The sequence below is a fragment of the Mauremys mutica genome, chromosome 4, assembly GCF_020497125.1.
Source record: "Mauremys mutica isolate MM-2020 ecotype Southern chromosome 4, ASM2049712v1, whole genome shotgun sequence".
In the NCBI taxonomy this organism is placed as follows: Eukaryota; Metazoa; Chordata; order Testudines; family Geoemydidae; genus Mauremys; species Mauremys mutica.
This window is the reverse complement of record NC_059075.1, coordinates 68,184,199-68,199,707: the sequence shown is the minus strand read 5'-3', so window position 1 is coordinate 68,199,707 and position 15,509 is coordinate 68,184,199. Positions and strand designations below refer to the sequence as shown.

General features: G+C 48.0%; 1 long non-coding RNA gene across 1 annotated transcript; it reads right to left on the bottom strand.

Moving 5' to 3' along the window:
• Positions 1-4,762, bottom strand: LOC123368825. Its single transcript, XR_006578909.1, has 3 exons — positions 4,634-4,762; positions 3,119-3,254; positions 1-132 (listed from the first exon to the last, which is right to left on the bottom strand). It is a non-coding gene; the product is annotated as an uncharacterized LOC123368825 (long non-coding RNA).
• Between the last annotated feature and the right edge of the window lie 10,747 nt (positions 4,763-15,509).

Sequence of the window (15,509 nt, the reverse complement as noted above, 5' to 3'; positions counted from 1 at the left end):
GGGGCTACTGCACTGACTTTATTTTTTACATCCATTGTAAATCTAAATGGAATCGTCACAGGGTCCTCAGCCTGCCGAGCAAGAGTGTGGGAGAAGTTAGGTCCAGTTTGCCACGGAGTACATGGGCCTTGCCTGTAGGAATGGATAAAATGACACATGGTCCAGAGAGGTTAAAAAGTGTGGCCCCCCCAAAGCAAGGTTTGAGAAGGTCTGTGAGCGGGGGAAGGAAGCGTGCTAACTTGCAGCCCTCTGTACTGTTTCCTGCGGACCTTTGCAGGGATGCAGAATAGCAGGGCACAGATCCTCTCCAATCACTCCCTGCGTTATCTAGTCTGCCCACACCCCACCTCTGCCTGGCCCAGCCTGCTCTGGGGCTCCTGCTGGCTGAGCTAGCTCAGCACCTGCTCACAGGAGTTTCCTGTGGGGGGAATACTGCCTGTGGGGAGGCCTATCTGCTCTGTACCCTTTCACAGCTGCCTAGCTGAGGTAAAAGGGCCACAGGAAAATGATTAACTGGGCCATTGGGGTCAAATTCGGAGCTGATGTAAGTTGGGTACGACTGCAAATCCTCCAGTCGTATCACTGCCACTGACTCCAGGTTTGGATTTGATCCTCCAGGTCTCACTTTACCCTATCTATAAAAATGGGCATTATTATTGATTATCTGTATGGCTGGACCAGAACCCCTTTGTGCTAGGTGCTGTACAAACACAGAGATGGGAGGACAGTTCCCACACCACCTAAGGCTATCATTGCCGACAGATGGGATTTGAAAACCCAGAGCAAAGAAAGGGTGTCTGTTCCCCTTTAAGCCAAAGCAGGCAGGGCTGCAAGGAGATGCATTCCAGGAATGGCTGCTCCCTGCCAGGCTCTGGGTTTTCCTTCCCGTTACACACTAAGGAGGAATGTGCAGAGCCGCTTGCTGCCACCCACTGCTGCCTGGGGGGCTGCAGCTAACTTCAAAATGCAGTGCAAAGAGGCCAGAGGTTTTCATAGCCATCTAAGGTAAGGCTGGCTCCCGCTAGGCCAGCCCACCCCCCTGCAGTAGGGAGCTGGGACAGGGAAAGGTGAAAGCCTGACTGCCTTATATGGACAAACTTGCATACTTGAGGCGATGTGGGAAAGTGACATCATGCAGCTAGATGAGGAGGGAAAAGGGGGACCCGCTGGAGTCCCCTTAAAGAGGCATCAGCCTATTGGTACAAGTTTCACAAGGCTCCTTCTCTCTCCCTCCGAACTGTAATTGTTGGCACTGTGCCAGTCAGTCACACACATTCAGGGACTTAACTCTCCTAATTTACATGGGTGCAGCTCCTGTTGACGGCAATCAGAGTGGCACCTGAGTAACTGAGGGCAGAACTGGGCCCCGGCTTGTACCTTTGGTCTCCCCCCCACCTTCCCCAGCCAGTTTCCAACTTTAGAGTGGTTTGTGCTTGCTGTTCTAGACAAGGAGTTGAATGCATGGTGAAAGGTATCAGGGGAAAGGTATGAATGGTATGGAAAGATGTAGGGCCAATTCAACTGGCTACTCCAGGCACCTGTGCTATTTAAATAGATAAAAGATACTTCCTCCCCACAAACTGCAAGCAGAACCCACACAACCCTCCCCCTCCTACCCCCCCCCCCGTCCTTTTCCCCTTTTGGAAAATGAAACCAATCCTTCAATCTCCCCTGCACCCTCCTCTCCTGAAAAATGTGATTCATCTTTCCAACAGCCCCTGGAATAATGAACCTCCCATCCCCTTTACAGAACACAACTAGTTTGGAGTTAAGGGCTCGCACTTTTAGTTGATCAAAACCCTATTCATAGATTCCAGGGCCAGAAAGGACCATTGTGATCATCTGGTCTGACCTCCTGTATAACACAGGCCACAGAACTTCCCCACAATAATGCCCAGAGCAGAGCTTTTTTAGAAGAATGTCCAATCTTGATTTTAAAATTGCCAGTGATGGAGAATCCACCAGGACCCATGGGAAACTGTTCCAATGGTTAATTACTTTCACTGTTAACAAAATTTACACTTTATTTCCAGTCTGAATTTGCCTAGTTTCAACTTCCAGCCCTTGGCTTATGTTAGACCTTTCTCTGCTAGATCGAAGAGCTCATTATTAAAAAACTGGTTCCTCATGTAGACACTTACAGACTGTAATCAAGTCACCCGTTAACCTTTTCTTTGTTAAGCTAAATAGATTGAGCTCTTTGAGCCTTTCAGTACAAGGAATATTTTCTAATATTTTAGTCATTCTCGTGGCTCTTCTCTGAACCCTCTCCAATTAATCAACATCCTTCTTAAATTGTGGCATCATAACTGGACAACTGGCTATATGGGCCAACCAGAGATACCTAGCACAGCAAAAAAAACCTTAAGCAGCTGATTCCTTACAAGAGAACTGAAGCAGTTTCAGGGAGCAGGGGCTGATTCTGAGAAGCTAATTGGAGATATACCAAACTCCTAGAACTGGAAGGGACCTTGAAAGGTCATCAAGTCCAGCCTCCTGCCTTCACTAGCAGGACCAATTTTTGCCCCAGATCCGTAAGTGGCCCCCTCAAGGATTGAACTCACAACCCTGGGTTTAGCAGGCCAATGCTCAAACCACTGAGCTATCTCAATCAGCTTGGGCAAGGCAGCCACAAGCAGATAAAAGAGACTCTGTGAAGGAACCTTTTTCACTTGCTCAGGCTCTGAGGTGAGAGCCATGCCCTGGGTTTGGCTGTATTTGGTATAGGAGCCACAGGCTAGGACTGACTGCCCACTGAGAGTGAGCTTCCTTGTCCTCCATAGACGTGGTCCCTCCAGGCCAAGGCTGGGGCACATTTGCAGGGCTGCATGAGGAAGCTTGGATGGCTGCTGCCCACATTGTATAATGGGGTCTTTGTGCATGTTCATGAATATAGATACGCTGAATGCACTGTTAGAGCTGGGGGGAGGTGCAGGCCTGGAATAGGTACCAAACAGCTCTCAAATGGCAACAATGTTCAATCGCTACAAACCTCACCTGCATGTGAGCCAGTGCTCGAGAGGAAAAGGCTCTGCATCTTGTTACCAATCACTGAAACCACCCAATCCCTCTTCTGGGGATTTCATTTCTTTCCCCCAAGCATCCTTACGGAACTCACCACAGGTGCATGGATCTCTCCTTCCACTTCACCCGTAATATGTCCTCAGAGAATAGGTACCAACCAGCTTCCTCACCATCTTCTTCCAAATGAGGTTCAGGTGGAGTCCTAATGTGAGCCACGTCTCTGAGTTCTTCTAATAAAACACAAAGATTTACCACCTTGGAGGCTGTAAAAGCCTCTGTTGAATCATCCAATCACTGCCCATTTGCCATCTCCCCATTTCCTAAAGAAAGCTCTGCTGCATTTTAGACTCTAATCTAGGGCTAGCGAGTGGCAGATCTATAACCTGCCCCCCCTCTTTCTACAGATAATGAAATCTCCTCCCCCTCCTAAAGCATGTCTTGTAGGATTCTGCTCTCCACTTGCTCTGCTGTCTTTGTGTTCACACTACAGCAGGAAGCGGGGGAAGAGATCTGGCCATGAGCAAATATACCTGCTCCTGTGGATGGGGTAGCTTGAAGTGATCCACACACCCAACCCAGAACAAGGAGAGCTCAGTAGGCATCAGGGGGCTGTTATACACAGAGGGGCAGAGTAAGGAGCCTGGCTCGGGGCGGGGGGGGCTTAAGAAAGTGCAGATCACCCAGTTCTAGAAAGAGAAAATAACCTTGCTTGGTCCGTGCATGAACAAACTTGCTTTATTGACATTAACATACTAAAACTACTAAACTGCGCGAGGTTTATGAACATAGGAACTGCCATATCTCATCAGACTCTTGCTCCATCTAGGGCAATATCCTGCTCCTGACTTGTGAGAACAGCTAATGCTGGCTGCTTCTGAGAAAGGCAGAGCAGCCCCGCTCCGTTGTGCTGTGCCAGATGTCAGGTCCTTCTGACCCATGGCTTCCTTCCTGATTACCACGGTGATCATCTTATCCCCAGAAGTATGAGCTTTGATTACCGTCATCACAACAGAGCTAGCTCTAAGTCTGGTGAAATTCACAGATAGTATCCCAGGTAGATTTTCATCACCTGCATATCTGAGGTGTGGAAAGGAAGGGTATCCAATCTGACCTATACATGTTATGGGGTTGATGGTGGGGGAAGATTTAGCAGCTGTGATGGGTGTGGCTGGGGTCCTTGTCCCAGGCAGGGAAGTTGTGGCTACTGAGTTTGTGCACTGGGACCCTCTTTTCTGCCCAAACTGCAGAGTGGTCCCAGAAAGGGAGAGGTGTGTGGTGAAAGTGGCAAGGTTTTTGATCCTTGCTTTTACTCTTGCAATGGTTGCTCCCTATGCATTGTGGGAATGAGAGAATGGTGGCATGTCCAGTGCAACTCCACTATTTGCACTGGATAGTGGAAAGCAACAACTTGCTTTCAGGGAAGCAGTGCTAGTCTTCTCATTGATACACTTCCACCTACAGCCCACAAAGTATATTTTAATCTTCCCATATGTTTCCTTAAGTTCTGTGTGTACTTAGTGCTCTATATTTATTGCTGATTAAAACCCTAGGTGAATATATATGCTAATTGCCTATTTCTTCCAGGGATGGGCTAAGGAGATACTCTTACCATCTACATCTACATATGTCCACACTCAGCGGAGGTCATTTCTGAAGCCAGAGAGCTGGGGCTCCTCTCCCTCTGCTTCCAGTTCAGCCATTTGGTGATGTGGAATTCCAGTGCCTCTTGTGATCAGCTCATCCTCCAGGAAACCGTGATTCTGAGCATGCACCCACATTCCAGAATCATTGTACAAGTCAGTACAATGTTTATTTCCAAAGAAAACGGAGAGAGGATGGAGAGGGGCTGCCACAAGGATGATGAACTTCCCAGTAGGATGTGCCATTGGGTCTATGCACTGTCCTTTTTTCTTATCATTTGTTTCTGCCTTTAACATCTAATCTCTCTAGGCATTTTTACTGCACTTGTTCCTGTGGGATCTGAGTTCCCTGGTTGGGAATTTTTCACTTAAACTTTTTTCCATCAGAAAATGCTGATCTGTCAAAACCAAAACTTTTTAAAAAAATGCTAATCTGAATACTGTCAAATACCTGCTATGTGATCGCATTGTTATGACATCACTACTTGCACGTCTGCAATCTGGTACAGAAGAAAGAGAAATGAGAAGGTTTGGACTTTTTTTTTTTTTTTTAAAGTCTCGTATCAGATGGTGTTTCAGGAGGTTCAACCAACACAGGAACTCAGCTGATTCTCAGGCTTTTCAATGGGTGACATTATTTCATAGTAACTTCTCTTTTCCCAGGGCAGCTTCCATATCGAAGAAGAAACCTTGTGGTGTGGGGTTTTTTTTTCTAATCTTAAATTGACTATCTCATCTGTAAGTTAAGTGACTTCTAGAGGGGGACCCCGTGAGAAAATTTAAGAGGGCTGCTGTTTGTGAAAGCCTAATTGGAAGTATTTTTTATTTGTGAACAGTCCTTTTCTATCCTGAATCGAAACAAATGAAAACATTGTGATTGCCTAACACACTCTGACCTGCATTCTAGAATGCGTGTGACCAACTCAGGGGTGGAGCAAGAAATCATAGAAGATAAGGGTTGGAAGAGACCTCAGGAGGTCATCTGGTCCAATCCTCTGCTCAAAGCTCAAATCAACAACTTGCTTTCAGGGAAGCAGTGCTAGTCTTCTCATTGATAGACTTCCACCTACAGCCCACAAAGTATATTTTAATCTTCCCATATGTTTCCTTAAGTTCTGTGTGTACTTAGTGCTCTATATTTATTGCTGATTAAAACCCTAGGTGAATATATGTGCTAATTGCCAGTGCACAAGTTGCCTCCTAGTGAGATTCTAATTCAGCCCTCTTAGCTACAGCGATTGTGCACTGCTGACTAAGGGCTCTAGTTGGGAATGGTTAAATCATGACCTTATGACACCCTTCTAAGACTGCTTTTTATTCTTTCACTCTCAGCAGATGCTATAGTTAAGGTTGTGAAACACTTTCCATTATTATCCCCCATTTTCACATGCTCATAACTGTTTGAAACATTCTTCATCGGGACTAAAATTTTCCATGCTTGGTCTTTACTCCAAGTTGTTTGTTTGTTTAAGCTTGAGCTAAATTCCTATTGTCTCAATTCTTGAGTTATGGGGTAGTATGAAAAAAATACACAGTTCATACTATAGAAGATCACACATTTTTGCTGTTGTTGCTTTAAACAAGATTCCTGTTTGAACTGTGAAACTTGCACAGGCATACTGCTTACTGAGGACTAGCGCCTTGCTTGGTTCAATGTGGAAAATTAAAATTAAAAATTAAAAACGTCTAGGCAATTGACATATTTTGTAGCATGCTCAGAAGGCATCTGCTAATAAATGTGGATAACCTAGTGAATACCCCCTTTGTGACACCATAATGCACACACTCTCTGAGCAGGGGCTTGGTCGGGGATCCAAGAAGCCCCTGGGATAGTCTGTGTGGGTCTCATGGAACTACACAGACAAAACCCCTAACCTTTTTCTCTTAAAAGAGCAACAAAAGCAGCCTTAAAGGGACACCATTAACTCAAAGAAATCATACTAGACTGGGACACAAATTGTATGTCTGTCCATACATCTTGTACCTGCTGTTACTTGTCATACCTGAGATCACTATAGCTGAAGATTAGAGAACAAGTCCCCTCCCCTCCACACACACTCTCCCTGGGCTTGGCTACAATTGAGAGTTACAGCGCTGGTGGTGGCTTTACAGCGCTGCAACTCACTCCCATGCACACTGGCAAGGCACATACAGCGCTGTATCTCCCTGGCTACAGCGCTGTTTGTACTCCACTTCGACGAGAGGAATAAAGAGTATAGCGCTGGTGCTGCAGCGCTGGGGTGCCAGTGTAAACAGTGATTAATCTTACTACGCTGTAACTAACCTCCGGAACCTTCCCATAATGCTTTTTAAGTAAAGATAACACTTTGTTTTGTTGTGATGCCTCTCTTTGTTTTGTTGTGAACTTGGGGCTCCTGGAGCTGCTTATCTAAAAAACAAACAGCTACTGTCTGCTCGAGCAGAGGCAGGCAGGGGGATCCCTTTGGAATGTTTGCTTGAGGAGAGAAGCAGCACGGCGTGGGGGGGCGGGTCCGTTTCAGAGCAGCTGCTTATCTGGTCTGTGAGGAAAAAAAACCAAAGAGGACTATTTGCATGTAGTGAATGAGAGAGGGGTGGGGGAAGGGGTCGGAACTTGCAAGGCAGGGAGCTGACTCTGTCTCCCTCACAGTCCCTGTCACACTCCACCCCAATTTTCCCATTGTTTGTGTGGGTCTTTCAAACAGCACATGGGAAGCAAAAAAGGCAAATTCATCTCTACACCAGAACAGGAAGGTAAAATTACATCTCACGTAGGCAAGGGCTTCTGAGGGCTAATTTGGACCCCAGGACAGCCTTGACCAGTTGAGAGGGCTGCCATAACCTACAGACCTGTTGCAGTGGCCTCTATGGGCCACTGTGAGGGAGGAGGTCTCAAGCCATGCCCCTGCTTGCCTTGCATCACCCCCCTGCAGAGCCGGCTCTGTGCCTGCTGAGGGTCTCTGTTTCCCCAAGGGGAATTCACCAGGGTGGCCACACAGCCCTTTGGCTTAGCTGGTGCAAAGTGGCTGCAGTGGAGGGGTGAATTCCTCCTTCGGTGTTTTGCTTTGAGATCTGCTTTTGCAGCACAGTCGCATCCTATCCCTCGGGCACTGCACGGGAGTGACATCTATGTGCATCACAGCCTTTGCATTCAACTCTAATGAAAGCCTTCACTGAGGAAAAACCCAATAATAATGGTAATTTAAAAAGAGCAATTAAAAGAAGAGTCTGGGCCCAATCCAATGCCTGCTGAAGTTAATGGCAAAACCACCACAGACTTTAATAGGAACAAGAGCTAGCCTGCCTTTTATTTGTCCCCATAATAAAGAAACAGCACAGGCACCTTCAACTCCCACTGGAATTATATCAGCACCCTCTCTCACTGCCTGTTTTTCTGAACTGTTCACTTACCTTTTTCATACCTTAGCATTTATATTTATAAAATGAACCCTATTCAACATGTTTCAGGGAGTGCATACAGAATCTATTGCACGCTACATAGATCTATTCTAGAAATCAGTCCGACTTCCCAAATCTTCTTCCCCAGTCTCAGGTAAAAGAGATGAGCTTTCCAGAGCTGTACAAGGCCTAACAGATTCTGGTTCTGCCAGATCAATGATGGGAGTGAATTAAAAACATGGGCCCTCTGCTGAGAGAGCCCTGCCTCCATCCTTTTAAACCAAGGGATTGTTAGCTGGCCTCAGTTCTGCCATTGCTCTGCTGCCAGGTGGTTTTTGAGAACAGCCCTTAGCAGAGCATGTAAATAATACTCTTATACAGCACCTTTCCTTCCAAAGGATCCTGCAGGGGAGGGAAGGGGATGTTGCAATTCAAGTTTGTTCTGGGGACCTGGCCTCCAGGGGGCATTTTTAGCTTCAGATAAGCCTTTGATGGAATCCCTGATTTAAGGGGAAGCCCGTCTGTCTGTCAGGTGGCTGGGTGTCTGTTCCTCCCATTTCTCCCTCAGTGGGTAAGGTAAATGTTTGCCCTACACTTTCCACCCACATGAATGAGGCTTACCATATAGCATCTCTCGCTCTCTGAGGAGCAAGGGCAGGAAAGGCTTGACAAAGGTATTAGCCCCCACAGGGGAGTGCTGGAGACAAAGAGGAGGTATTGCTGCATGGGCTGGTGGGAGGCAGGACCCAACTGATTAGCACACGTGGAGTGACCTGCTAGTTAGGAGCTCTGAAGGTAAAACCCTCATTCTTTTATTAACTTTGCTTCAGTTTTCTTGAAAAGCTCAAATCCTGGATTTAAAAAGCAAAAAGGACTTTCAATATGTCCCTAGTTTTGTTTATGTTTAGTATCCATTACGGTTCATGGCATATTTTTTCTGCAAGCAAAGAGGAAAGCTTGTTAACCTTTTAAAGTGCCTTTATGGTCAGAAAAGTGCCTGTGTTCAAATGGCACCTTTGCTCCCTGTGTGAATATGACTGCTATCTGCTGTCTGTAATGGCTGGGGTAAGTTTTAACTATATTTTAATCACACTAGTGCTGCCAAGCCACTGCAGATGGGTTCTATTTTGTTTCCTGCATCAACAACATAATTGCTAAATAAGTTCCAGTTACAGGCCCAAATTCTGCCCTCAGTTCAGTTAACTCAGACCTAGTCAGTATTTGCCATAGAGCACTTCTGGAAATGTTGTTAGTGGTACAGTTCAGTAGTGGGGAGCTCTTCCCTCTATGTAGGTTGCCAGGTGTCTGGTTTTTGATCGGAACATGCTGGTGTATTAAAAGTCTGGTTGGTGCAGGGCTGGCAGGCTCCCTGCCTGGCTCTGTGCAGCTCCCTGGAAGTGGGTGGCATGTCCCTGTGACCCCTAAGCGGAGGGATGGCCGGGGGGCTCCACACGCTGCCCTGGGGCCCTGAGTGCTGCCTCCACAGCTCCGGGAGCTCCCATCCTGCACTCTGAACTCTTCATCCCTGGCCCTACCCCAGAGCCTGCACCCCCAGCCAGAGCCCTGATGCCCCTGCACCCCAATCCCCTGCCCCAGCCCAGAGCCCCCTCCTGCACTCTGAACCCCTCAGCCCTATCCCCCAGCTCTCTCCTGCATCCCTCATCCCCGGCCCCACCCCAGAACCCTCACCCCCTCCTGCACCCCAACCCACTGCCCCAGCCTGGTGAAAATGAGCAAGCAACAGAGGGAAGGGGGATGGAGTGAGTGGGGTGGGACATGGCCTCAGGAAAGGGGCAGGACAAGGGTGTTTGATTAAAAAGTTGTCGACCCTACCTCTAGGTCAGTACTGAATCATACCACAGCTTGGTGTTCAGGGACTCTTTACCATCTTGCAGGTGAAATGTGTACAACAAAAGTCCTGGCCCCTTGTCCTCACCACTGAGGATCCCATGAAAATTTTTAACAGTGTAGGGAGCTTAGCCCCAGTGCCATGGCCTAATTCAGACTCACAGAATTGTCTTTCTAACTTCCTTCCGTAGTGTCTATGGGAAGCTGAATGCTTCACTTGCTTCCCTAAACGTATGCAGTGTTGTTGTGCAGGGAGCTACTAGAGGTGGCTGAACTTCACTGATAACAGAAGCGATTGCTGCACATGCAGTTAGTACAGGACTTTGGCCTTTGGAGTTTATTGTGGGTCACCCACCTGGGAGATATGCCTCGGAAAGATTCTTTCAGATTTCTCACTTCCTTTAAGCAGGGGAAGGGAGGAAGTTGTAATCCTGCAGCAATGTTCCTCATCAATTTTATCCTTTCCTCCAAAAATTTCAGACCCAGCTGTCACTGAAACAAGCTGAAAATCAAATCAAAACAAAACACTGAATGGCCTTGGGGTCAAGGTAATTTGCAAACAGTCATCAGGTTTTGTTCTCAGAGGGCCTGATCTTTAGAAAGAATGACTGATGCTATGATTAAAAGTATTAGACTAGGAGTCAGGAGACCATTTTATTGAACCCATTGTCTTAAATTCAGTTTAAATGGTGTTTAGTAAAAATATCTAATAGCTTAAATATCTATAATACCTGTCATTCTGAAGGATCCCAAATTACTCTCTCTCTCTCTCTCTATATATATATATATATAGTGGCAGAGTTCTGACCTTGCTCCTGCGCTTCTAGGCAGTTTATGCTAGCCTCAGTGGCTCACTGTGACCCTCCACGTAGCCCTTCTCTCTCTAGGGCCAGGGTTACAGTCTACTAAGCCCTTTTCATCATAGGCCTGCAAGGAGGTTGGTGAGAGAACACCCACAGTTTCTGTTCAGCCTCCTGTCCTGACAGGGACCTGACTTCCCCTTCCAGGAGCTGTTCCTGTAGTGGTGGGTTGGGGGGAACCCAGGCTCACCTTCTACTCTGGGTTCCAGCCCAGGGACCCTAATGGTAGCAGTTGTTGGCAGCCAACCTTTCACTGCCAGAGTTGCTACATTTCCCTGGGCCACTTTCCCACAGCTCTCCTGCTTCTCCCTTCTTCACCCTTACCTTAGGGCTCCTTTAACCATGTTTTAGGGTGTCTTCAGTAACCAGCCCTTCAGCCACACTTCCTCTCCTCTGGCTCCCTGACCCCCTGCCTGACTGGAGTGAGCCCTTTTTATAGTATCAGCAGGGCCTTAATTAGAGTCAGGTGGTCACATTAACTGAATGGCCTCACCTGACTCTTTACAGCTTAATTAGAGTCAGGTGTTCTCATTAGCCTGGAGCAGCCCCTGCTCTGGTCAGTCAGGGAACAGAAAACTGTTAATCCAGTAGCCAGTATATCTGCCTTCTGCTATTCTGCTGTACCCAACTGGCCTGGGTCTATCACAATATGTACACAGGAATCTCTGCACCCTACATTGCAATGAGCTCACTTGTGGGCTGGAACATGGCCACTGTTTAAAAGTACCCAGCTACGCTACCTAACAGGCTAACACAGAAAGTGAAGAGGACGGAGTCTAGTTGAAAACTGCAGGAAGAATTTAGAGAGGAAGAATGTAATTACCAAATTTGTAATAAAGTTCCCCCTCCAAAGATTGTAAGAGAGTACTTGTCCCAGGTAATCTGTTATTAGAGATGATGGGTTGTTATATGTGGAATTGCACGCTATCGTTCTAAGAGTGGGGGGATTTCTGGGTCCCACTTGCAGGCTACAGCGCTCTGTAGCAAAACATGCAGCAGTCAGCCAGTCTGAAATGAGCCAGCTTAATGCAATGTGAGGTGATTTGTGCCTCACTCCATTAGGGAGCATTCTGTTTTGTCTCTCTCTGTTTTTGGGATTTTATGTTTTATCATTCTGAATTCTAAGAAATAAAGAAGTTCTAAGTTCCAAACTTCCTGCAAGAATATTTGTATTTTTGATCTAATTACTGTGAATATACTAAGAACATAACATTATAGGAAAGCCCAGCAAGGTTCTGGCCATGAGAGGGGCTGCAACTCCCATTGACTTACAGATTCCCACTGACTTGAGAGTTGTGGGTGCTCAGCATGTCTTTATATTACAATAGCTCATAAAGGCCCCAATCAAAATCAGGTCCCCCTGGTGCTAGGTGCTGTATAAACACATAGCACAAGACAGTTCCTGCATCAAAGAGCTTACAATCTATATAGATAAAACAAAGGCAGCATTATTATCTGCATTTTACAAATGGAGAACTGCTAGGGTTGCCAGGCATCCAGTTTTCGACTGGAATGCCCGGTGAAAAAGGGACCCTGGTGGCTCTGGTCAGCATTGCTGACCAGGCCATTAGAAGTTTGGTTGGCCTCCCCCAGCAGGGCAGGCAGGGTGCCTGCATGGCTCCCAGGAAGCTTCCAGCATCTTCCTCTGACTCCTAGGCGCAGGGGCGGCCACGAGGACTCCACGCACTGCCCCCGCCCCGAGTGCCAGGAACTGTGGCCAATGGGAGCTGTGGTGGCAACGCCTGCAGGCAGGGGCAGCACACGGAGGTGCCTGGGTTCCCCTCCGCCTAGGAGCCAGAGGAACATGTCACTGCTTCCCAGGAGCCGCCTGAGGTGAGCGCCGCCTGGAGCCCACACCCTAAACCCCGTCCTGTGCCCCAACCCCCTGCCCCAGCCCTAAGTTCCCTCCTGCACTCCAAACCTTTTGGCCCCAGCCCGGAACCCTCTTCTGCATCCCAAACCCCTCATCCCTGGCCCCACCCCAGAACCCGCACCCCAAGCCAGAGCCCTCATCCCCTCTTGCACCTCAAACCCCTGCCCCAACCCAGTGAAAATGAGCAAATGAGTGGGGGGGGGTGACGGGCGAGAGAGTGACGGAGGGAGGAGGGATGGAGTGAGCGGGGGCGGCGCCTCAGAAAAAGGGCAGGTCATGGGTGTTTGGTTTTCTGCAAATAGAAAATTGGCAACCACAGGTCTGACCCTGCTTTGCTTAAGAGAGTTGTCACGATTACAGTCCCTACCTGCCAACTGCCTTGTTTTGGTCAAAGGCTGCTCTGGGTTTTTAACCCCATCTTTGGTATCTGCAACCCCAGCAATAGAAAGAAAGAATAATTTGGCCTCCTGCCATTAAGGCTGTGGAGGGAGCAGGAGTTTCTGTGAAACTCAGACACCAATGGAAAGGCTGGGACAGATGGCAGGGTGAAGGCGGGGCTGAAACTGAAGAAGAAGAAAGAGGAGGGACGTATTCAGTGTGACCAACTCTTGTGAATTTATTGCGAGTTTCGTGGTATCTGGTAGGTTTTTTTTAGAAAGCCCCAGCTCCTGGAACCCTGGGATTATGTGAGAATCTCAACTTTCATTTTAAAAAGAAGTTGCTAGCCCTCATGGCTGTGGCAAAAAACTTGAAAACGTGGTCTGACTGCTCCCTAAAGGCTCATATGGACAAATATAAAGAAACCAGAATGAATTTTTTTTTTTTAAATCTTCATGATGTCTCAGGGCTGGACTCAAGTTTTGTGAATGCCTGGGGTTGGCAATGCTGCTTACGCTGGCGTGAGACCAAAGGCTAAAGAGCCTGAGGGCTGCTCCTGGGTGTGACACAGCAAAGCCTCAGCATCTCACACCGGCCTCATAGATTGTTTAATAGACCAGCGCGTCTCACCCCCTGCCTGCTGACTGCATCTCAGCACTAATTAGATGGGGAGGGTGGCAGGCAGCCAGCCAGCCTGTAGCCTCCTGCTCCCTCTGCCCAGCAGCAAGATGCTGGCTGGGAGCTGCACAGCAGGAGAATAAACTGCCCTGGCGTCCCCCTGCATGCTACGGAGGGAAAGCACAGACAGCTGGGGGTAGGAAGGAGGGGACAGATAGAAAGGGGGCACCAGTCAGAAAGGAGTTGCAGAGACGGAGAGGCAAAAATGAAGTGAGGGAGAGGGATAAGGAGGATTTCAGTAACCAGAGGCACTGGGGGCCAAGCTGGGAGAGAGAGCTGGGACCTGTAGGTGAGAATCCCCTCCGACCTCCACCTCAGGAGAAAAAAGAAGGCGAAATTCCTATGTCCTCCCAGGGAGTGAGAAAGGGAAGGAGCCACACCCATCATCCCCCTTGGGTAGGGAGACAGGAAGGTGCCTCTTGACAATTATCTGGGTTTTTATGTTCTCAGATTGTTCTGAAACATTCACCCTGGGAGCTGAAATTGCCCATGGTTGGGGGGGGGGGGGCGGGGGCGGAAGCTCCCTGTGAATGGGGGCGGGGGCAGAGGGATAGGAGGGGGAGCGAAGGGAGCTACTGAGACTTAGGGTCAGAGAGCCGGCTCCTGATGCCCGGCCCTGGGCACCGATGCCCCCTACCTTATGCTAGATGCTGGTGCCCTGTTTCATCTCCCATCCCACCCTGGGGGCTGGTGCATGTGCTTCTGCCCCTCCCACTGGGGACCTGTGGTGGCTGGAAGGCAGGACCAGGCTAGGCCAGAGAGTCCTACCTGCTCCCCAGAGGCCAGTCCGATATTGTGCGCCACAGTAGCTGCTCAAGTCCCTCTAGGTCGCACTCTGGTCTCTGCCTCTTCCCCTCCCTCCCCCTGCATGCAGAACATAGTGGGTCCCACGCTCTCCTCCAGAAGATAGTGTGGGGGTGGAGATATAAATCCACCCCTCACTATGTCCACTGCAGGGCTGCTATCGGCCCCCTGCCTCCCCATATCTGTCACAGTCAGTCTCTGGCGGAAGGTGATGTTTTGAGAATGTTTGAGGGAAATCATTCCAGGTGCCTGTGTTAGGTGATGGGACAAAATACACTTTTCCCAACTGTACAGAATATGTCTAGCCACACTTTGAAAAAGGAGGCTACAAGAGCAACAGCTGGTGTTTAAAACTCAGCAAGGACAGAGTTAACGCTGAGGACTGGCATCGTTCCTTGGTTTGCAGGGGAAACATGTTCTTTTAAAATAAAGGTATTAGTGACTGAGCAAACTGTGTGGGTGTCTGCTCAGACACATGAAGCCCTTTAGATTTCACTGCATATTCTCTCTCCCTGTTTTAATAGGCACAGGAACTGCTGCTCTCAGGAAAAACTTGTATGAGGGAAATTGCAAATAACTCACTGAAACGCACACAGCAAAATCCTACCCCTTCAAAACTCAATTGAATGTCAAAGACAGGTCAAAATTGTGTATGTGATCAAGACCAGAAATACCATAAGGGTAGGGTCTCTAAAGAATTTTTGCTGCATTCTTCTATAGTCTATAAATGCCAAGCATTCATACAGTTTTTAAATGTACATTGTATTGATTTCAGTACAATTATATAGAACCATACACGTGAATAACACAAGGTATGGACAACCAATGGCCACATTACAAAGCAATTTCCTGGACTTCTGCAGCCCTGGCTCCCCACATCTAGCCATCTCATGCATCGTAACTCTTACTTGCACATCTCTGGCTTCCTTTAGACAAGAGAGAAATTCTTTCCACAGCACATGAAATTCTTCACTTTTATCATGAATCTGATAGATAAGCGGCTCGTATGAAGCAATCCCTGCCGTG